Source organism: Lepidothrix coronata, unplaced genomic scaffold, assembly GCF_001604755.1.
Source record: "Lepidothrix coronata isolate B3197 unplaced genomic scaffold, Lepidothrix_coronata-1.0 Scaffold45, whole genome shotgun sequence".
In the NCBI taxonomy this organism is placed as follows: Eukaryota; Metazoa; Chordata; class Aves; order Passeriformes; family Pipridae; genus Lepidothrix; species Lepidothrix coronata.
In genome coordinates, this window is record NW_016690225.1 from 3,898,835 (window position 1) to 3,917,754 (window position 18,920).

Here is an 18,920-nt window from a genome sequence, read left to right on the forward strand (position 1 = left end):
AACTTTGATACCTTTGGTAATCAATTAACATTATCTTTGGTAATCAATTAACACCATGAATTTTACATTGTGATATAAAAATCGATAATATGTCTTACTATTCCAGTTTATCAGCAAATAGTTCATTTTGTGACAGAGTCATCTTATTATACCAGTTAAAACAAAGCTCATTCCAGGGCTGTATTGTTCATAGAGGGTTCTTTCCCCTAATGGAGAGACAGGTTCCAGAGAGATCCTGGGTACATTGACTCCCGCTTAGGTATGCAAACTTGCAGAGTTTTAACTCAAAATGAAAAAAAATGGTGCTATTTAGAAATTAAATTCTGCTTCGCATATCTTCACATTGCGTGTACAACTGCCTTTTCTGAACATTTGAGTAAGTAAAGCTTCATCTATTCAAATGCCCATAGAAAGCCATTTCTGAATCCATAAAACTCACGTGTTTTAGTTTGCTTCCAAAACAACAGTCTTAAGTGGAAGTAGAAGTGGAGACTCATTATATGCTTCAAAGTGAATCAAAAACAGGAAGATAGGTTTTGGCTGACCAGTCACGGTCTGCATACCAGACTGTGTTTATGAATTGCCAAAGGAAGAAAACACTATTCTAGGCCTACACAAACTGATATTAATGCTCTTTGACCATTCTGAAATATTAAGAATTATGTTTAAAACCATTGGCATGTACAATGAATAAGCCATGATTAGGCAAACTGTGTCCTCCCAATAACAAATAATCCAGAATTCATTCTCTTGAATTGATATCTTGTCTAAAATATTATCATGCAGAAAAACCCTTGTTCAAAATACATATACATATACATATATATTCCTTTCTTCGGGGCTGGAAGCATATTTGCTTTGCAGTCTGTGAAGCTCAAAGAAATCCTCAGTGTTGAGAAAACAAAGTACCTATTGACACAATCATGTCTAGTTGATCTCTTGGAATTATGATGATGCTTGGTCTCACTGACTGCAGTAGCAGCATTTATTGAAGAACTGTTAAGAATTCTAAATGTAACACAAAAGCCTGGTTTGTCAAAAAATGAACATGGAGGGAACAGGGAAAAACAAAGAGAGCAGGCAGAAGAGGCAGACCACTACTTTAGCATTCTCCTGAGCACTCAGAAAGACAGTTAATGACCTTGCCAGTACACCTCGAGCCTAGACTTGGAACCGTCCATGACCCATGTATTGTATCTGCACAAATACTGCTGACATTTTCTTGAACTTGTTCAGGGATATATCTCCTAATATGGTCTCCTCAAATTTTCATGGTTAAATGTCTCATAATACTAAAGTCAGAATGTGTTACATGTTTTTTTCCATTTGTAATGTCACAGTCGCATAACAAACTAAAATGACATTTTTCTCATTAAAATATTTCTCCAGCAGCAAGTCACAGATCTCCAACAGTACCTGGCACTGGGATTTATTTTTTTGTAGATCCATTTGCAGAAAACTAAATATGTGGTTTATATCCACTTTTATGCTTAACATAACAGAAGCTACAACAAAAAGTTGGTATAGATTTAGTCCAAGCTTTCATATATTCCTCTGTAGATGACAGAACAAGTCCCATAGAAATGTTTTCAAATAAACATAAACATTTATTTAAAGTAGCTATTCACAGAAGAGGTACTTTTTCCCAGAAATGTTACCTGCAGTTTTTTTCTGAAAGTCACATCTTTGCTTTAAGTGGTTTCTGTAGTGTTTGCAAAGTCTTCAGACATAAAAGGCCATTAAGAATACAACTGAAACTGCATGTTGTCTCACCCTAAAGCGGTTTGTAGTGTTGCCTGCAAACAAAAGTAAAAGACCAATTATGGCTTGAACACTGCCTGTGTCACACTGATAACTGACTACCCTTCTTTGTTCTTGTATTTTTGTAACACCTCAAGCAAAGGATATGTTTCCATTTCAAGCTCCAGTCCACTCCTAACCTAACAGCTCTCATTCAGTTGGGGTTAACTTTCACCTCCGTTTGTTCCATGAGGTCAGACTCCACTGCCTACTTACTCCATTTTCTAACAACATTTTCGCCTTGTCCCATGCAAACTCATATAATTTTTACTAAGGATTGCAGATTTTATTTCTCTGCCTTCAAATCACTTGTTGAAACTATGATTTACGGCTAAGATCACTGTCAGTGATGCTAACCAACATGTCACTGTGTCTTCATACTCACACATTTTAAACAATCGTTATCCTGTCCTGTGCATAGACTGTAAACTGTAAATGTATACTGCCTGAGAAACAGGTTATGATTAGCCTTCCTATCTGCAGATAGAAAGATAATATAGGATAAAAAATAGTAATAGTAATTTTTGCGAGGAACATCAAGATGAGAGGCATTCATAAAAGAGCAGTACTTCAAAATGCACCACTGAGGCTTTTGGTCAGTATCTACCCAAAAAGAAGAATGCCATCTACAAAGCTGGTAATACAGATGAGTTATTAAAAGTATCCAGGAGTCTTTTTTTGGTAATCATTCAACTTAAGTCAGGTGAATTACAAAATACGAGGGGGGGGAGGTCAAGAAAGCAAGGCAGAAGAAACAAAATGGGTGGAGTTTATTTTTTAAAAAGAATTCTTTTTTTTATCTAACATACATCTTCATCATAAGAGTTTCAAATTTTCTGCAATGGTTATTGCACATTTATACCAAACAACTTGGAACATATAGAGCTCATTTAATACAGCCATTGTCATTTATAGTGTTTAAAAATTCATAAACTCACTGTATAAACTCACTTGCTGAGATTAGTGCTAAATATTCTTACCTAAAAACAGTGCTACACCTGCATAACAGAAAATTGGGCATGTCAGAAAAAAAGGTAAAAAATTATGTGCAAAACTACTTCTGTGCAATATTTAACTGGTTTCGACTGCACTAAAGAAAATACTGTAATTAAGTAATTATGGAGCTTATCAGAGCAATATATTTTATAACATTAGTGTACATCAGACATATGATGGTCCATAATAAGAAGCTGGATGTGCTACAATGTTTACTTCCCATGAGACCTAGTTTGCACGTATGTTATACAGATTGTTCTACAGAAATAATAGAATTGATTCCTTGTTTGGTTGTGTCTTTTTTCTAAATGGAACACTCTAAAAATCAAGCATTCTTTACAGAAAATGAAAATAATATTTGAGGGCAGCATTAGAGGAAATGATGAATAAGAAAATAATAGGGGTTTTTTCTTTTGTTTATTATGGTAGCATTTGGGAACCTCACACTTAGACCAGAAAATCATTGTGTCTGGAATTGTGCAAGAATACAAAAAGAAAAAAATGAGAAGAAAACATTGCTGATCCTATAACCCAAACTTCATCATTACTTGATTTTGATTTTATAACACATAAGTACACTGAGCTTTGTACTCCACTCAGAATGCAAAGCACACACGCACTTCGTAGTCAAGTGCAATTTTTTGCTTTATTCAAGTTCTAATAGGAAAGGCCTGCTTATGTGTACAACCACTTACAAAAGGTTTAGATAAAAACACCCCTCTTAGGTAATTCATAATATTTTTTACACAGCAAGATAAAGATGAAAGAACTTTGCTTCCTAAAATTGGTACAGAACATCAAGAAAGCATGTAGATCTGGTTCTGTTCAGATTCTGGAATCTGAACAATTTTTCATCATTAAAAGTCACAGTAATCCTGAAAATCTCTGATACGTCCAAAACGTCACGGTACATCAACACTTTTTTGGAACATGATATTACAAGAAATTCCAGACCTTTAATTTGTGATGATATAGCAAAAATATTGAAAAAATAATGGTGTGTCACCAACCATAATGTATTATTGTCTATGGACATCAAACTTGTTAAATACAACTAAATCTGGGGTATGCATGAGGGTAGAAAATTTAAGAAAAGAATGTAAACATATGAGGTAAGGTAGTCATTTTTGTAGACTGAAAAAGTCCTCCAGAAATTTCATCAGGAATGCTGTTTGCTAAAACATCTGCTAAAACGAGAGTTTTCATCTCCTTGGAGCTTTGCCCATTGTATATCTAAACAATTCCAGGAAAACAAAATTCTCTGTTTAACTATCTCAGAAAGCATGCAAAGCATGCAAAAAAGTTATTTTAATTACTGTTCAATAGACATTCAATTTTTTGAAGTTGTCTTCATGCTTGCAAATACTGCTCTCTCTTAAGTAACAAGTGTCTTCTTTTTCTTGTCTACTTAAATATTATTTTCAGTCTGGCCACAATACAGAATTGAAATCAACTTCAGTAAATAACTTACCATCAATAAAATAGCTGCTTTCTGGAATTTGGCAGAGCAAAATATTGAAACCATAATCTTCTGCAGTGGTCATAACCTGAATCAGAAAATCAACATACAGTTGTAAACATCCACCATAAACTTGTGGCATGTTTATCATTTTATTTCCACATTCGGCATACTAAACTATGCACAGTTTTTAAGTTCCTCTCTTGCAGGTAATCGGGCAAAACTATAAACCTGTACTTGTGATATTATACATTACTTTAATGATGATGTTAACAGAGTTATGAGCAGGATACTGTTTAACTCAACACACTCTTCCCACTTGCCTCCTCATTAATTAGGAGAAGAAACAGAAGTAATTGTGGTGAAGAGTATCGATGATAAAAAGAAAATGCAAGGCTACTTCAAAATCTTAGAACTTGCAATAGTCCAATGTCATTGCTTCTCAGATACTGTTTTCCAAAAGCAGGATTTGTGATGCAAGATGCTGCAGTACTGTCTCCTTAAGACTTACGAGATTTGTAATTATTTTTCTGGTCAACTCAACCAGTCAGGTAGTCAGGTCTGCAAAAAGCAAATCCTTCTTTCTTTCTGCTTGTCTCCCTTGTCACTTTATCTTGGCACACTTCCCTTTCCCTTTCTAGCCAGCAAGTATTTGCATAATGTTCTATTGCAAATGACAATAAGGATTGTTTTAAACTTTTCCAAAGGTATTTCTCATTTTTCTTTTGCTGGACAGACAAATTAATTTGCAATTGAAGCAAGATGAGAGAATAGCTGAAAAAGAAATCCAGTGCTAATAGTGCGATTAGCTCTGATACACAATATTTAAGACAAGCATATTTCTTTCTTCGTACTCTGTGGGACCAATTGGACATAAAAAAGGTAGATTAAAATACCAGTACGGTTGCTCTGATCAAGACTTTTCCTTTGAAGACGGTAATGGCACTCACTGATATGTTCCCAATAACAGCTGGGATGGCTCCAAAGGAATCAGCAAACGAGTCGTGACACACTACTGGCTTCATTCCACTAAAAAATAGGAGCTTCTGTCATGCACCTTCCTGTCTAGTATGAAACCCAAGTGAAGCTGGGGTAGCAGTGCTTCTTATCAGGAGTTGTGAAGCCTTTGAATGAGTGTCAGAAATCAGACCATGTAGCCCTCACTAGTACTTATTTTATTTTGTTCTGTTAAAGATATGCTACTCAATCCATCCTTTCATGCACAATCACACACATCTCAGGGTTACCAGAAAAGGCCACTTTTGCCTTAAAAATGTGCTATGGTGTGTTCTGAGTTCCATGCTGAGTTCTTCAGGATTAGTTGAGAATGTCTCCACTGTCTATCGACTGTACTCCCTTAGGTGCCATGGCAGGGAGAGAAGGCAGATGCAGGCACAACAGAAGCCTCTTCTCACCCAGAAAGCCATCTCCTTTGGCTCCCCCTTTGCACATCGATGGGGAGAGGATAAATGGCTGGATCACTTTTAGTTCCATACTTCAGACAAAATTATTCAGGCAATGAGGTTGAAAGAAAGCCTTGTCTACACTGTTGTGTAGACAACAGTGGATAAGTTAACCTTTTGGATGAATCAAAGCCCTGTTTTCTCCATATGCTGCTCAGTGAATGCAAGCTGAATGCAACCTGAACACTCCATGAATATATCAGTTAGTTAACTGATGTTACACTTCAAATATATTCCTCAACTTATCTTTCTATATAAAATAATTTTTTGACTAATTTCTTAAAACACTTGTGGAAGTATTTCATCCTTTTTTGAATTACTTCTCATCACTGATTTAAATCTCTTGTAGTTGCTTCCAAAAAAAACTCTGTGGAGTTTTAAATATTGAAAAGATATTTTTAATTCAGAATTACCACTGTCTAACTTTTCTTGCCCCTTTTCCTGTAAAACCCTTTTACTATCATGTATTGAATATCTGTTGTGACCATTTACACAAAAAGTGCATTAGCTATTACTTCTATTTGCCCTTCATTTCCCTGCACTACATGAATTTACAAGGAAAGATCTGTTAGGGCACAGACAAAGGCACGCATCTGGCATATCTATTTCTCTTTGGCTCCTGTTAGGAGTGGAGAGCCAGAAACTCAGAGATAAGCATTGGATGTATGAAATATTGTTTTTGAAAGCAGAAAATTAAAAACGTCATCTGGAGTTGTGAAGCCTTTGAATGGGTGTCAGATATCAGACCATGCAGCCCTCACTAGTACTTATTTTATTTTGTTCTGTTAAAGATATGCTATTCAATCTATCCTTTAATCCACAATCACACACACAAAAAACCCCCATATTCTCATCCAATGATGGAGTAAATCCTATGGCTAAAAACCCCAATATACAGCTATGAGCAAGTGATAAAGCTACCTGCCAGCTCAGCTGTAAAGGCATGCAGGAAGCATTTTTTTTTTCTCCCTTAGGAACAATGTGAATAGGGCTGTGATTGCTACCTGTGGTGTTCTATCACATAAAGCAAAATGTCCATGTTGTGTTGCAACATTTCATCAGTGTCTTATCACTCTTTAGTGGATATGTAATGGCAGTTTAAAACTGCATGGCAACTTTCCTTTGAAATATGATGATGTCAGAAAGCCTGACACCATGTTAGTTCCCTGCATCCTTATAAACCTAAGGCCCAGTCCTGCAGAAGTTTCTGCAGAAGTTTCATATGAAAAATTTCTAATGCAAAGCAAGGATTTTGTAAAAAAATGCTGATTCAATGAAATAAAAATATTTTTATAATCATTTTGGTTTCAGAAATTCACAGAAAAAACATGTGCATTTGAGAAGAAAAATACCTGTCTCTGATATCTATTCTCTTCCTAGCTAATCTGGAAGGCAACTTGGACCTTGAGTCATAAGTTTCATGATTTTAAAAAGTCAGTAATATGTTTATGAAAACTGGAAATTCGACTGTTTCTAATTCTGGAACTGCAGAAGACCTCATTGTGTATTCAGGTTTGGGTACTGTGTCCAGTTCTGGGCCTCTCAGTTCAGGAAGGATGTTGAGGTGCTCGAAGGTGTCCAAAGAAGAGCAATGAGGCTGGTGAAGTGTCTGAAGCACAAGTCCTGTGAGGAGTGGCTGAGGGAGCTGGGGTTGTTTAGCCTGGAGAAGAGGAGGTTCAGGGCAGACCTTATCACTCTCTACAACTACCTGAAAGGATGGTGTAGCCAGGTGGGGGTCAGTCTCTTCTCCCAGGCAATCAGCAACAGGATAAGAGGGCATAGTCTTAAGCTGTGTCAGGGAAGGTTTAGGTTGGACATTAGGAAAAAGTTCTTCACAGAAAGAGTGATTGGGCATTGGAATGGGCTCCCTAGGGAGGTGGTGGAGTCACCAACACTGGAGGTGTTTAAGAATAGAATGAATGTGGCACTTAGTGCCATGGTCTAGTTGACCATGGTCATAGGTTGGACTCAATGACCTCAGAGGTCTTTTCCAATCTGGTTGATTCTGGGATTCTGTGACCTGTGTGTTTCTAAGTGATGTAGCAGGTAGCTGACCATTTTCCCTTGGAATAAGGGGGCTTCATTCTGCTCCCCATCCCTGTCTTCCCACTTAGGGGACTGGTACCCAGAGAACAACTGTCCTTACTATTGAAGACTGAGGCAAAGAAGACGTGAAGTATCTCATCCTTTTCCTCATACTATGTCACTATGTTTCACCTCGCATGCAGTAAAGGATAGAAATTCTCCTTAATCCCCTTTTGTTGCCCTCTATACTCTTTGAGGGATATGGTTATCAGTCATGATTGTGCACAGACAAAGACTTTACAGGCTGGAACCCATATAAATATAAATAATAAACTGAATTCCATGCAGCACAATTACATATAAAAGTGTACATAGGCTCTAAGGAGAGTAAAACTCATCATTCAACAAGGTATCACATGATGGATACAGATAAACAATTCTTACACTGGGAACAACATGGCTAACTATCCCTTCACTTGGACCCACTGGACAAAAAACAGAAGCATAAACAACAAGCCTGAAATTATTTGGACTCAGCAGGTGAACAAGGTAGACAAACTGGTATATTATATCCAGTCCTTCAAAAAGGCTAACTTTACAAAGCTCAGGAAAATCTGAACATAGATAGAGCTGCTTAAGAGGATTCCAAAGAAAGGTCTCACCAGCATAGTGTACAATGGCAATAATAATCACCTTTTGCTACTGGAAATATACATCCTTGTGTTAAGTTCTCTTTTCACAGACCTGCCCTATTGTCACACCCTGGCTGACCCAGATCATTATCCTTTGCTGTCATTTCCAACCGATAAGTCCCCAGCTTCTGGAAGAAATTCTTGTTATTAGTCCCTAAATGCATGACCTGACACTTTTCATTATTAAATGTAATCCTATTCTATTACAGGAGTCCTTTAGGTCATCCAATTTCTTCTTTGTATTGATACTACTTCCCAAATTTTGTCATCAGCAAATTTCATTACCACATTTCCACCATTTCTGCCAAGGTCATTAATTAAACTATTAAATGAGATCAACCTCCAAAAAGAATCCTTGATGAAATCTACAGACAATCTTTTTTCATCACAATTCTTCTTTCAACCAATGCATTGGCATATGTTTTCAGCCAGTTGTCCTATATTTCTATCCATTTTTTGCTATTCTTCATTTTGACTAGTATCTTCCCAAATAGTAATGTACTGAACGCTCAAATGAAGATCAGATAGACTGGATTTTCAAATCATCTAAGACTGCTAAAGAGGTTAACATTGACATTTCTCATAGTTAGGAGTCTTAAAATGGTTAGTTGGCAAAGCTAATATGATTCATGTTCATATTACAAACACTATTTCAGAAGAATAGATATGTGATCATCTCAGGAAACATCTTTAAAGCAACAAATGTTTTCAACACCTAAATGACTAGGCTGTCATCATAACCAAGGAAAATTGTGGAGAAACCCAAACACTTAAGATAGGAATATAATTAATGTCAAGAATTCTGATGTTAGGGAAAACAGGCCTCATCAAACAAAAGTGATTTCATTTTTTCATAAGACTGGTGAATAGAAATATATACACTTAATACATAAACTTGAAAAGGATTTTACATGCACATTACACTGTGATTAATAAAGAAGCATCATATGATATTGATGAAGCATGTGATAAATAGGGTAAAAGTTACCACGGAGAGTAACTGCCACAACCTTGTATCCTAGATTGACCCTGGAGTCACCCAAAAAGATGTTCACTGTCCTCTCTGGTGTGTATTGCATTCTGAACCACTCAGCAAAGCCACCCAGGGGTGGTCTTTCTTTTTCTGTCATTTTTATATTTCATGGAGTGGAATCAGAGACAGGAAGAGAGATAAAGTCGGGTGCAAAAATGCCAGAAATCATTCTTATTTGGAAGTTCTTAACACACAAATCTTGCATATGCAAGTGATCTTGAAATACCTTTTGAAAATGCATGAACTTACTATGCACGCAAAGTCAGATTCATCACGGAAATCCAAGAGACTCCCTGAACTGGTGCTACACCATCTCTGTGATCAAGCTAAAAGACTGACAGACAAGGAAGCTAAGAACTTGGACACAATGTCATTGTAGTTAAGATCCAGTATAAGATGCTACCTTAGTGAAATACCTTCAAGAACTCACAGAATCACAGAATATGCTGAGTTGGATGGAATCATTGAGTCCAACTCCTGGCCCTGCACAGGACCATCTCCAAGAGTCACACTATGTGCCTGAGAGCATTGTCCAAACACTTCTTGAACTGTGTCAGCCTTGGTGCTGTGACCATTTCCCCAGGAAGTCTGTTCCAGTGCCCAACCACCCTCTGGGGGAAGAACCTTTTTCTAATATCCAACCTCCATGACACAACTTCAGGCCATTCCCTCACGTCCTATCACTAGTCACCACAGAGAAGAGATCAGTGCCTGCCCATCCTCTTCCCCTCACAAGGAAGTTGTAGACTGCAATGAGATCTCCCCTCGGTCTCCTCTCCTCCAGGCTGAACAGACCAAGTGACCTCAGCCACTCCTCATAACGGCTTCCCCTCAAGGCTCTTCACCATCTTTGTTGCCCTCCTTTGGGCACTCTCTAATGGCTTAATATCTTCTGATATTCCAGTGCCTAAAACTGCCAAAATATTCAAACTGAGGCTGCCCCAGCACAGAGCATAGTGGGACAATATCTCCCTCAACTGGCTGGCAATGATTTGCCTAATGCCTCCCAGGACATAGTTGGCCCTCCTGGCTGCCAGAGCACTGCTGACTTATATTCAACTTGCCATCAACCAGGATGCCCAGGTCTCTTTCCATGGCACTGATTTCCAGCATCTCATTCCCCAGTCTGTCTGAACATCCAGGGGTTGCCCCATCCAAGGTGCAGAATCCAGCACTCTCCCTTGTTGAACTTCATATGGTTGGTGATTGCCCAGTTCTCTGTCAAGGTCTCTCTGCAGGGCCTCCCTGTATTAGAGGGAGTCAACGGTTCCTCCCAGTTTGGTGTCATCTGCAAATTTGCTTAGTATCCCTTCCAGTCCTGTGTCCAAGTCATTTATGAAGACGTTGAAGAGCTCAGGGCCCAAGATGGAGCCTTGTGGAACCCAACTAGTGACAGGTCGCCAGTCTGATGTTACCCCATTCACTGTTACCCTCTGTGTTCAACCCGCGATCCACAACATGATGTGTTTATGCAGCTGTGTGCTGGACATCTTGTCCAGAAGGACACTCTTCTCACTGAAAAGTTTTCCATTTATTGGGAGTGTTTTTCAGGCAGTCCCAAAAGCACAGGTACATGGCTTGATTCTATTCAACATTTTCATTAGTGAGCTAGTCAAAAATTATTACACATGACCATACAGTTAGCAAAATGATAAATAAGGAAAAGGAATCGTGCAGAACAGTCTCTCTCACTTGCTAAGTTTGGCCTCTATTTAAACAGCATTTAATTTACTAATGTAAAAGGCAAAGTTCTATTTGTAGAAAGCAAGACTAGATGTAAAATCCACAAGCATGACAGATTGTATCCTGAAAAGCAGTGACCAAAAAGCATGTAAGAATTATAGTAGACTACCAACTAAACATAAACATCTGGTGCATGGCTATCACTGTGCTGTATACAGTACTGGTGAAAGTAATCCAGGGAGATTGAACTTAGGTCTAGGAGTTATGTCTAGAAAAAGTTGCTGAAAATTCAGCAATATATATTGAAAATATACAGAATATCTCGAGGGTTGTAGAAAATGCCTTTCAGTGAGAGAAAAAATAGATCCGTCCATTTTACCAAAAACATGAAGCTGTGAGATGATTACAGAATAAAAGTGCATTTGCAGGGAGGAAACACCAGGTGTTAAAGCTATTTAATCTTATCAGGAGAGAGCAAAGCAGAAACCAGTGGCTTGAAGCTGTATTCACAGAAACTTGTGTAAAAGCTAAGGTACAAGATTTCAATGATAAATGAAATGATGAGAATGTGTAATCTCTGAATTTTTTCCATTGCTGGCAAAAAGCTTCAATTAGAGATTTGATCCATTTTCAAAAGACAATGTGAAATGCAATGTTATGAGCAACTAGATGATCCAGTAATTTTGGCCTTAAATTTATGCATGCCAAACAAAGGACAACATAATCTCTCTATCATCTGTCAGACATGCCCTGTATTTCTTACACTTTACCAAGAAAGATTATGCAACTTTTTTTTGTATTTAAGAAATACTATTAGTGTCACTTTCTTCAGCAGTAGAATAAATCCTCTAATATCAGGAGTATAACTGTATAGGTATTTAAAGAAGAGGGAAACAATCACTAACACACTATAGAAATGCAATAATTATATATAAATAGCATTTTCACATATAATATGACAAGTGTGAGGTCTGATATTTCAGCAATGACATGACAAATAGATAGTACTGCACACATTGCATTTCCTTTCCAATGACCTGCCCTACCAATGGTATACAGCTCCCATTTCAACACTGATGGATCACAAAATACTGGATTTTAATCCTGTCACTGGTACAGAATATTGCTTGTCCTGGGCTTCAGGCCATATTGCAAGAAATTTAGCATTTGTGGAGGAAGCAGAAAGAATGAAATATTTCTCTAGCAAGATATTTATTTCCCTTAGTTTTCAAAAGAGAAAGTGCATCTTGAAACTAGTCACTGACTAACTTAGAATGTTAAAAGAAATACCAGCAGAACTTTATGGGCAACGTAGAGTAAAAGAACTAGGTATCAGATGGATATTACAACCATAGCATCATCTGAGGTATATGACAGACTAAAAAAAAATATGTATTTAAACCTTAAAAGAAAGCCAGTGGAAACATCTGAAGTCCAAACAAAGTAAAGAATTACTGTTGAAAGCAATGTTTAGACTAGACTAGATTAGAATAGAATAGAACAAAATATTTGCAATTGGAAGGGACCTACAACAATCACCTTGTCCAACTGCCTGACTACATGACGGCTGACCAAAAGTTAAAGCATCATCCAAATGCCTCTTAAACACTGATAGGCTTGGGGCTTTGACCACACTCTAAGAAGCCTGTTCCAGTGTCTGACTACCCTCTCAGTAAAGAAATGCTTCCTGATGTCCAGTCTAAACCTCCCCTGGCACAGCTTTGAGCCATTTCCATGCATCCTGTCACTGGATGCCAGGGGCAAGAGACTAACACCTCCCTCTCCAGTTCTCCTCCCAGGAAGCTTTAGAGAGCAATGAAATTACCCCTTTAATTCCACATCTCCAAACCGGACAAGCAAAAAGTCCTCAGCTGCTCCTCATAGGACATTCTTTCCAGCCCATTCACCAGTTTGTTGCTGGACATTAAAGTGCTGGAGCACATCCAGTGAAGGACAACAGAGCTGGTGGAGGGTCTGGAGCACAAGTCACATGAGGAGCAGCTGAGGGAGTTGGGGTTGTTGAGCCTGGAGAAAAGAAGGCTCGGGGGGAACCTTATCACTGTCTATAACTACCTGAAAGGAGGGTGTAGCCAAGTGAGGGTCAGTCTCTTCTCCCAAGGTAACGAGCCATAAGACAAGAAGAAATGGCATCAAGCTGCACCAGGGAAGGTTTAGATTGAATATTAAGAGAATTTTCTTCGTGGAAAGGGTTGTCAACCATTGGAACAGGCTGCCTAAGGAAGTGGTTGAGTCACCACTCCTGAAGGTATTTAGAACACATGTAGACACATGTAGACACACAGGGACATGGCTTAGTGTTGGATTTGGCAGTGCTAGGGTAACAGTCGGACTCCATGATCTTCAGAGTGTTTTCCAACGTAAACAATTCATGATTATATGAAAAAATTACATAGATTGTATGATTTATTCCAAATATGGGATGGACATTCATAAAAAAACCCGCAACAGATTGTTATGGGATTCACTCCTGAGTGGGATAGCAGACAAACAACACAAGAAACTGCAATACTAATCTTCTCTTGAAAATCCTTAAGTTAGTTGTCAATACTATATTTACAAGGGCACATAATGTTTGGATGCTAATGAAATTAACAATTATTTTGCAAAGTCACTTTAGGAAGCATGGACTAGTAGGAAGAACCACTTGCCACTGGTTAGAGGTCTTCAGGACTCATGTTCAAGGAACATTTTATACCAAAGAGTAATCCCTCACAAAAAAAGCATATGTACATCAAGCTTGTACTGGGGTAGATTAAAAGGTATTAAAACACTCTAACAACACTTAGGTGTTCTTTTATGTTTCTCATGAAAATGCCTCTTCAATTAAACACTTTATAATAAGTAAATGAAAGACTAATTTCTTTTCTTCTTCTAAAGTTAATTTTTTTTCCCTGACAGGTTCACATGCACAAAGATTAGCAGGGTCTGCACCAAAGGCATATAGCAAATTTAACAGCAAAAATTACTTTGGGGGGAAAATTAAAACAAAAGGGGTGGGGAAGAGAGAAAGAGACAAAGAAAGGGAAAGGGGAAGGAAAGACTCCACAGTGGCCAACTGAGTAGGGAAGTGAGGGGACTTTCCAGACAAGTGTCCTCCCCAGGAGGTGTCCAGCAATTTGCTTGAAAGTTTACAGAGATGGAAATGAAAAACAGACTACAGAAATGGAAAGAGAAGGTCCTTAGCACTACAAAGGCTAAGGGTCCAAAGGCACTGTGCAACATCGCTGAAACATGCCAACATCAAACTACAGAAAAAAAATCTGAGTAAGTGTGAAGAGTAACAGAATTGAACTCAAATAGAGATTCTGGGTTTTATCAACTAATTCAACAACTTCAGTCATTGGGGGAAATGTGTCTTTTCATTTGGCTTCTTGTGTGCTAATCAATTCCTAATTACTCAAACATATTGAATAATATATTGACCTCCTCTCATTGTTTGTGCCATATAGGTTAATGAATGACACTGTAAAGAACACAGTATCACACTTGGAGAACAAGGGATTCATGTATTATTCACTCTACATAAATATATAGTTACCCTTTTTTGGATCTAAGCCAGATTTTGGGACTTGCAGGTTGGTTGTGTGAGGAGATGCTGATAATGCAACCTTGTTTATTTACATCAACATTAAAAAAATAGAAAATCCTCTTTCTGTGATCAGAGAAAAAAATAAACTCTCTTAGTTTGCAGCTCTGTCCTGGAATTCTCAGTCCGAAAAGCTTCTTTTCTGAGGACCACATTCCCAAGAATGGTTCAGGCTATGCCTGGTACTTCATTGGTAGCTCCCCTCTTTTCTCCTATGACTTTTCTGCCTTAACAACACAACAGCCCAAAAAATCTCACCAGCCTTTCATCTGCTTTTCTTTCATACCCAGAAATATGTATGCAGGTTTGGGAGTGAGGCTGCAGTCTAGTTCTTTGAAGAACTAACTGCTTTATTTTTTCCCCTGTGGTTTTGCTCCTCTGTCTTAATGCAGAAGCAACACATTTGGAGGAGGTGAGGGGCTTGAGAGGTGAAAGCACTGAACACAAAAAGGAAAATGCTGTTGTGTAGGCAGAGCAGGGAAGAGGACAGAAGAAGTCATTGTACATAAACAAAGAAAAACCACATGCCTAAGGAAAACACAGAAAAGAAAGAAAATAGACTTGAAGAGAGGAAACTGAAACTGGAGATTCATTTGAACACTTAGCCATGATCACAAGTCTTCTTCTCCCATGGTACCTACACCCCAGTTCAGTAACCTCGGGGAAGACAATGCCTTCCAATATGCTACACTGAAAAAATTATTCCCAGTTTTGTTTGTAATGCTGAGAAAAAGGAGAACAACATTCTGAAATTGTGCTTTGTTCAGCTGAAGATAGAAGTGACTTTCTGTCTTCTGCTGGTCTTTTCCTAAGGTAACCTAATTTCTCCTGATCAGAGATCTAGTGATTCATTCTGGCTTCTGCCAAATGTCATGGCCGCCAACAGTCTGTCATAGCCTACCTTCTTCCATGCTCTGCTATTCCTGTGAGGGTAGCTGGGACAGGTCCTTAGGGAAGGGTATTCTGACTTTGAGGAAGGAAAGGTTGAGGTCCTTAGGTCATATTTTTTTCTGCTGGTTTAATCGTTTCATACCAAACAGGAATCAATCTTCAGAATTACAATGGCTGAGTTCTTTGTTTTACAGACCTTGGTTTAAATTGCTAGACCAGTTCTTACTTATCTCACTCCTGTCCAGACCAGTGAGCCAGAAAAAGAAGAACTTTTTTCTGTTGAAGTAATTGAAAAAGAAGGCTATGTAGAAACACACCAGATACACAGAAGACTCAGTGATACACCTATAAACCTGCATAGAATGAAAACAAATCCTGCACATAGACACAGAAGCAAAAAACCAAAATGCCTGTCTGACCTTTATGCTCATTTAGAGCCTATGTCAACAGATGAGGTGAGATTTGAGCGGGTATTGAAATTTGGTGCATATCCTCTCCTGAGGTCTACTCTAAAAGTGCAGTTACTCTAGTTCTCCGGCACAGAGTACAAGTGCAATAACAGCTTTCAAAGTTGCCAGGTAATAATATCATACCAGGAGACATGTCACAAATAAACACTGAATTGAAACAGCATTTGTAGCACCTTGGTATATCAAGCATTGATTCAAGTACCTTTCACAATTTAGAATTTTAATCCTGAACTGTATATATTTTCAGAATTTAATATTTTGTACAGGAAAAAAAAACCCTATCAACTATTGCCTTGCTCAAAACCTTGGACTTTCCAAAGATAGATACACCACCTTATGTGTTTTATGACCTTATCACAGGAAGGGTGATAGCACAGTTTACAAATCCCTCTCCAAAGAAGAGATTCTATTCCTTACTATGGACTTTCCAATCCACATTTTTGAGTATCTTTAGATATTCTACACCATACAGTCAAACTCCTTACAGGAATATGTGTATAAAATATTATTTCCAGGAATATGTAATTTGCTGCATCAGGGCCTGTGTGCTTGCTTACTTCATAGGAACACAAATGTGCTATTTTAATTCTCTCTTTAATGCTTTTATCTAAAGATAAAAGATATTTTCCCCTTCTGGTCCATGACTAAACATGTGACTAAATTTATTATAATCTAAAGAGAAGTGAAAGCCAGGGGGAAGATGAGGATGTGTCCAGGGGAAAACATGAAGGAGGAGGTACTTGCACTCTGCTGCTAAATCTAGCATGAGTGGGGGCACACAACAAGTCCTTTACACAAATGGATGAAGTGTGGGAAACTTCAAGAGGGAAACTTCAAGAGAGAAACTACAAGTTCTTGAATAACTGTAGAGAAGTAATATCACTGGGATAGAGAAATGTGGTGGAACAGCTCACATAACTAAGAGTTGCAATGGCTTTTTGTCAAAGGTTTTTACATCAGAGGACAGACCAACATGGGTGACACTGTCGTATGTAGCTGTCACATATCACCTGATCAGAAATATCAAGATGAAAGCTTCTTTAGACACAACACTTTCACATGCCCTAGTACATTTGTGGACTTCAGCCACTCTGACATCTGCTGGGAGAACATATTTGCTGGGTGCAAGTGATCTGGGAGATTTTTCTGCTGTGTGGACAAAAAGTTGAGTTCCTCCTAATGAAAGGGGTCAACCGACTAGGGAGATGCTCTGCTTGACCTATTGCTCTAACATAGCTAAGAAGTGGCCTTGGCTGCAGTAACCTTAAGATCGTGGAGTTCAAAATTCTGAGAAAAGTGAGCAAGACAAAGAGTAGAATCACAACCCTAGACCTAAGGAAAACAAATTCCAGCTTGTCGGGAACCTGCTTGGCAGGATCCCATGAGAGACATTTTGAAACAAAAACTGAAACCTGGGGAGGCAGCTACTTACTTTTCAAAATGCTTATACGTTCATGCAACTTCTACTATGCAATGTTCTTTCACTATGCAATACTTTCACTACAGTGATAATAGTACAGAGTAGAGAGAGAATCATTGATCACCATATACTTTGCTCTTCAAAAATGTGAGCTGAAATTAGAAGACTATGCTAGAGTATAAATATGAAGACTAAGTGGTGGTTAACATTTGCATAAGATATGCGATATAAGCAATACAGACAATATGGATTACATAATGCATATATTTTAGATAATGAACATCTAATATATGTATTAAAAAAAATTTGTGTTATCATTGGGCCCTAACTACACATACAACCATGTATACAAAGGTGGGAAGTCCGTTAGGAAGATATAACACCTGTAAATGTTCATGAAAGTGAATCTGGGAGGTTTAAAATTTTTGGAGAGTCTATCCCTTGTAAAGTACAGATTCGGAAACATAAGCTCAAATTAACAAGTACTGGCAGTGGGTAGCGCAGGCTATACAGGAGCCAGAAGACTAAAAAAGGATTTTTACTTCTCTAGGTTTGTTGTATACAGTAGAGGGAGAACATTTTCTCAACAAGGCATGTCATAGCTTGTTGACTAGGCTGCTACTCTGAAATATTTCATAAAGGGATCTCTACTAATACTGAGGAAGTCTAGAGAAATTAGCCTTCTGTGCCTGAAGGTAGTCATTGTAAATATCCTCGATGTCCTGTTTGATACTAGGTGTTTATAGAAAAGTAGATCAAATAATTGCACTATCATAAAAATATGGTAAAGGTACTTGTGCAGATAAAAAAGCTTTCTTTAATATAAATCTGAATTTTGAACTTCACGAGATACATGATGATATTAAACTAAATCAGAAATAATCCCCGTGGTTGGAAAAGTAAAAGCAGAATATGGATTTATCTTACTTCCATTTCTCTCTGACCATTAGTTGGATTCCTGAACTAATAAATAGAGGAAAAAAGATTAATGCTAATATTTAAATATTAACTTTGTTTACTTTAAAAAAGTAGAGTCTTCTTTTCTTACCTTTCTTTACCATTTAATCATTTCATTCGTGCAAGGAACAACATCTAGGATGAACTCATGCTAGGATACTTATGAAGGCAAGAAATATATAATTAAAATTTGCTTGGGTACAAACTGCAGGATCAGATTCTTTGTAAGTCAGAATTTAAAGAAGAAAAAAAAATTCTGCTGGATGTAAGACAAGTTAGAGAAATGTTTAATGAAAGTTGTTTACACAGCACTATTATAAAAATATAGATGTTATGTATGTGCATCCGAAGCACGTCACAGCACCAGTCTAAAACACTTAATATCCCCCTATAGATGACAGTTGGAAGATAATTTTTTGCTTAC

The 18,920-nt window shown here is 37.8% G+C and overlaps 1 long non-coding RNA gene across 1 annotated transcript; it reads right to left on the bottom strand.

The window, feature by feature from the left end:
- Positions 1-1,670: 1,670 nt before the first annotated feature.
- On the bottom strand, positions 1,671-18,542 carry LOC108497132. The gene is made up of 3 exons (XR_001874693.1): positions 18,467-18,542; positions 4,268-4,343; positions 1,671-1,796 (listed from the first exon to the last, which is right to left on the bottom strand). It is a non-coding gene; the product is annotated as an uncharacterized LOC108497132 (long non-coding RNA).
- Between the last annotated feature and the right edge of the window lie 378 nt (positions 18,543-18,920).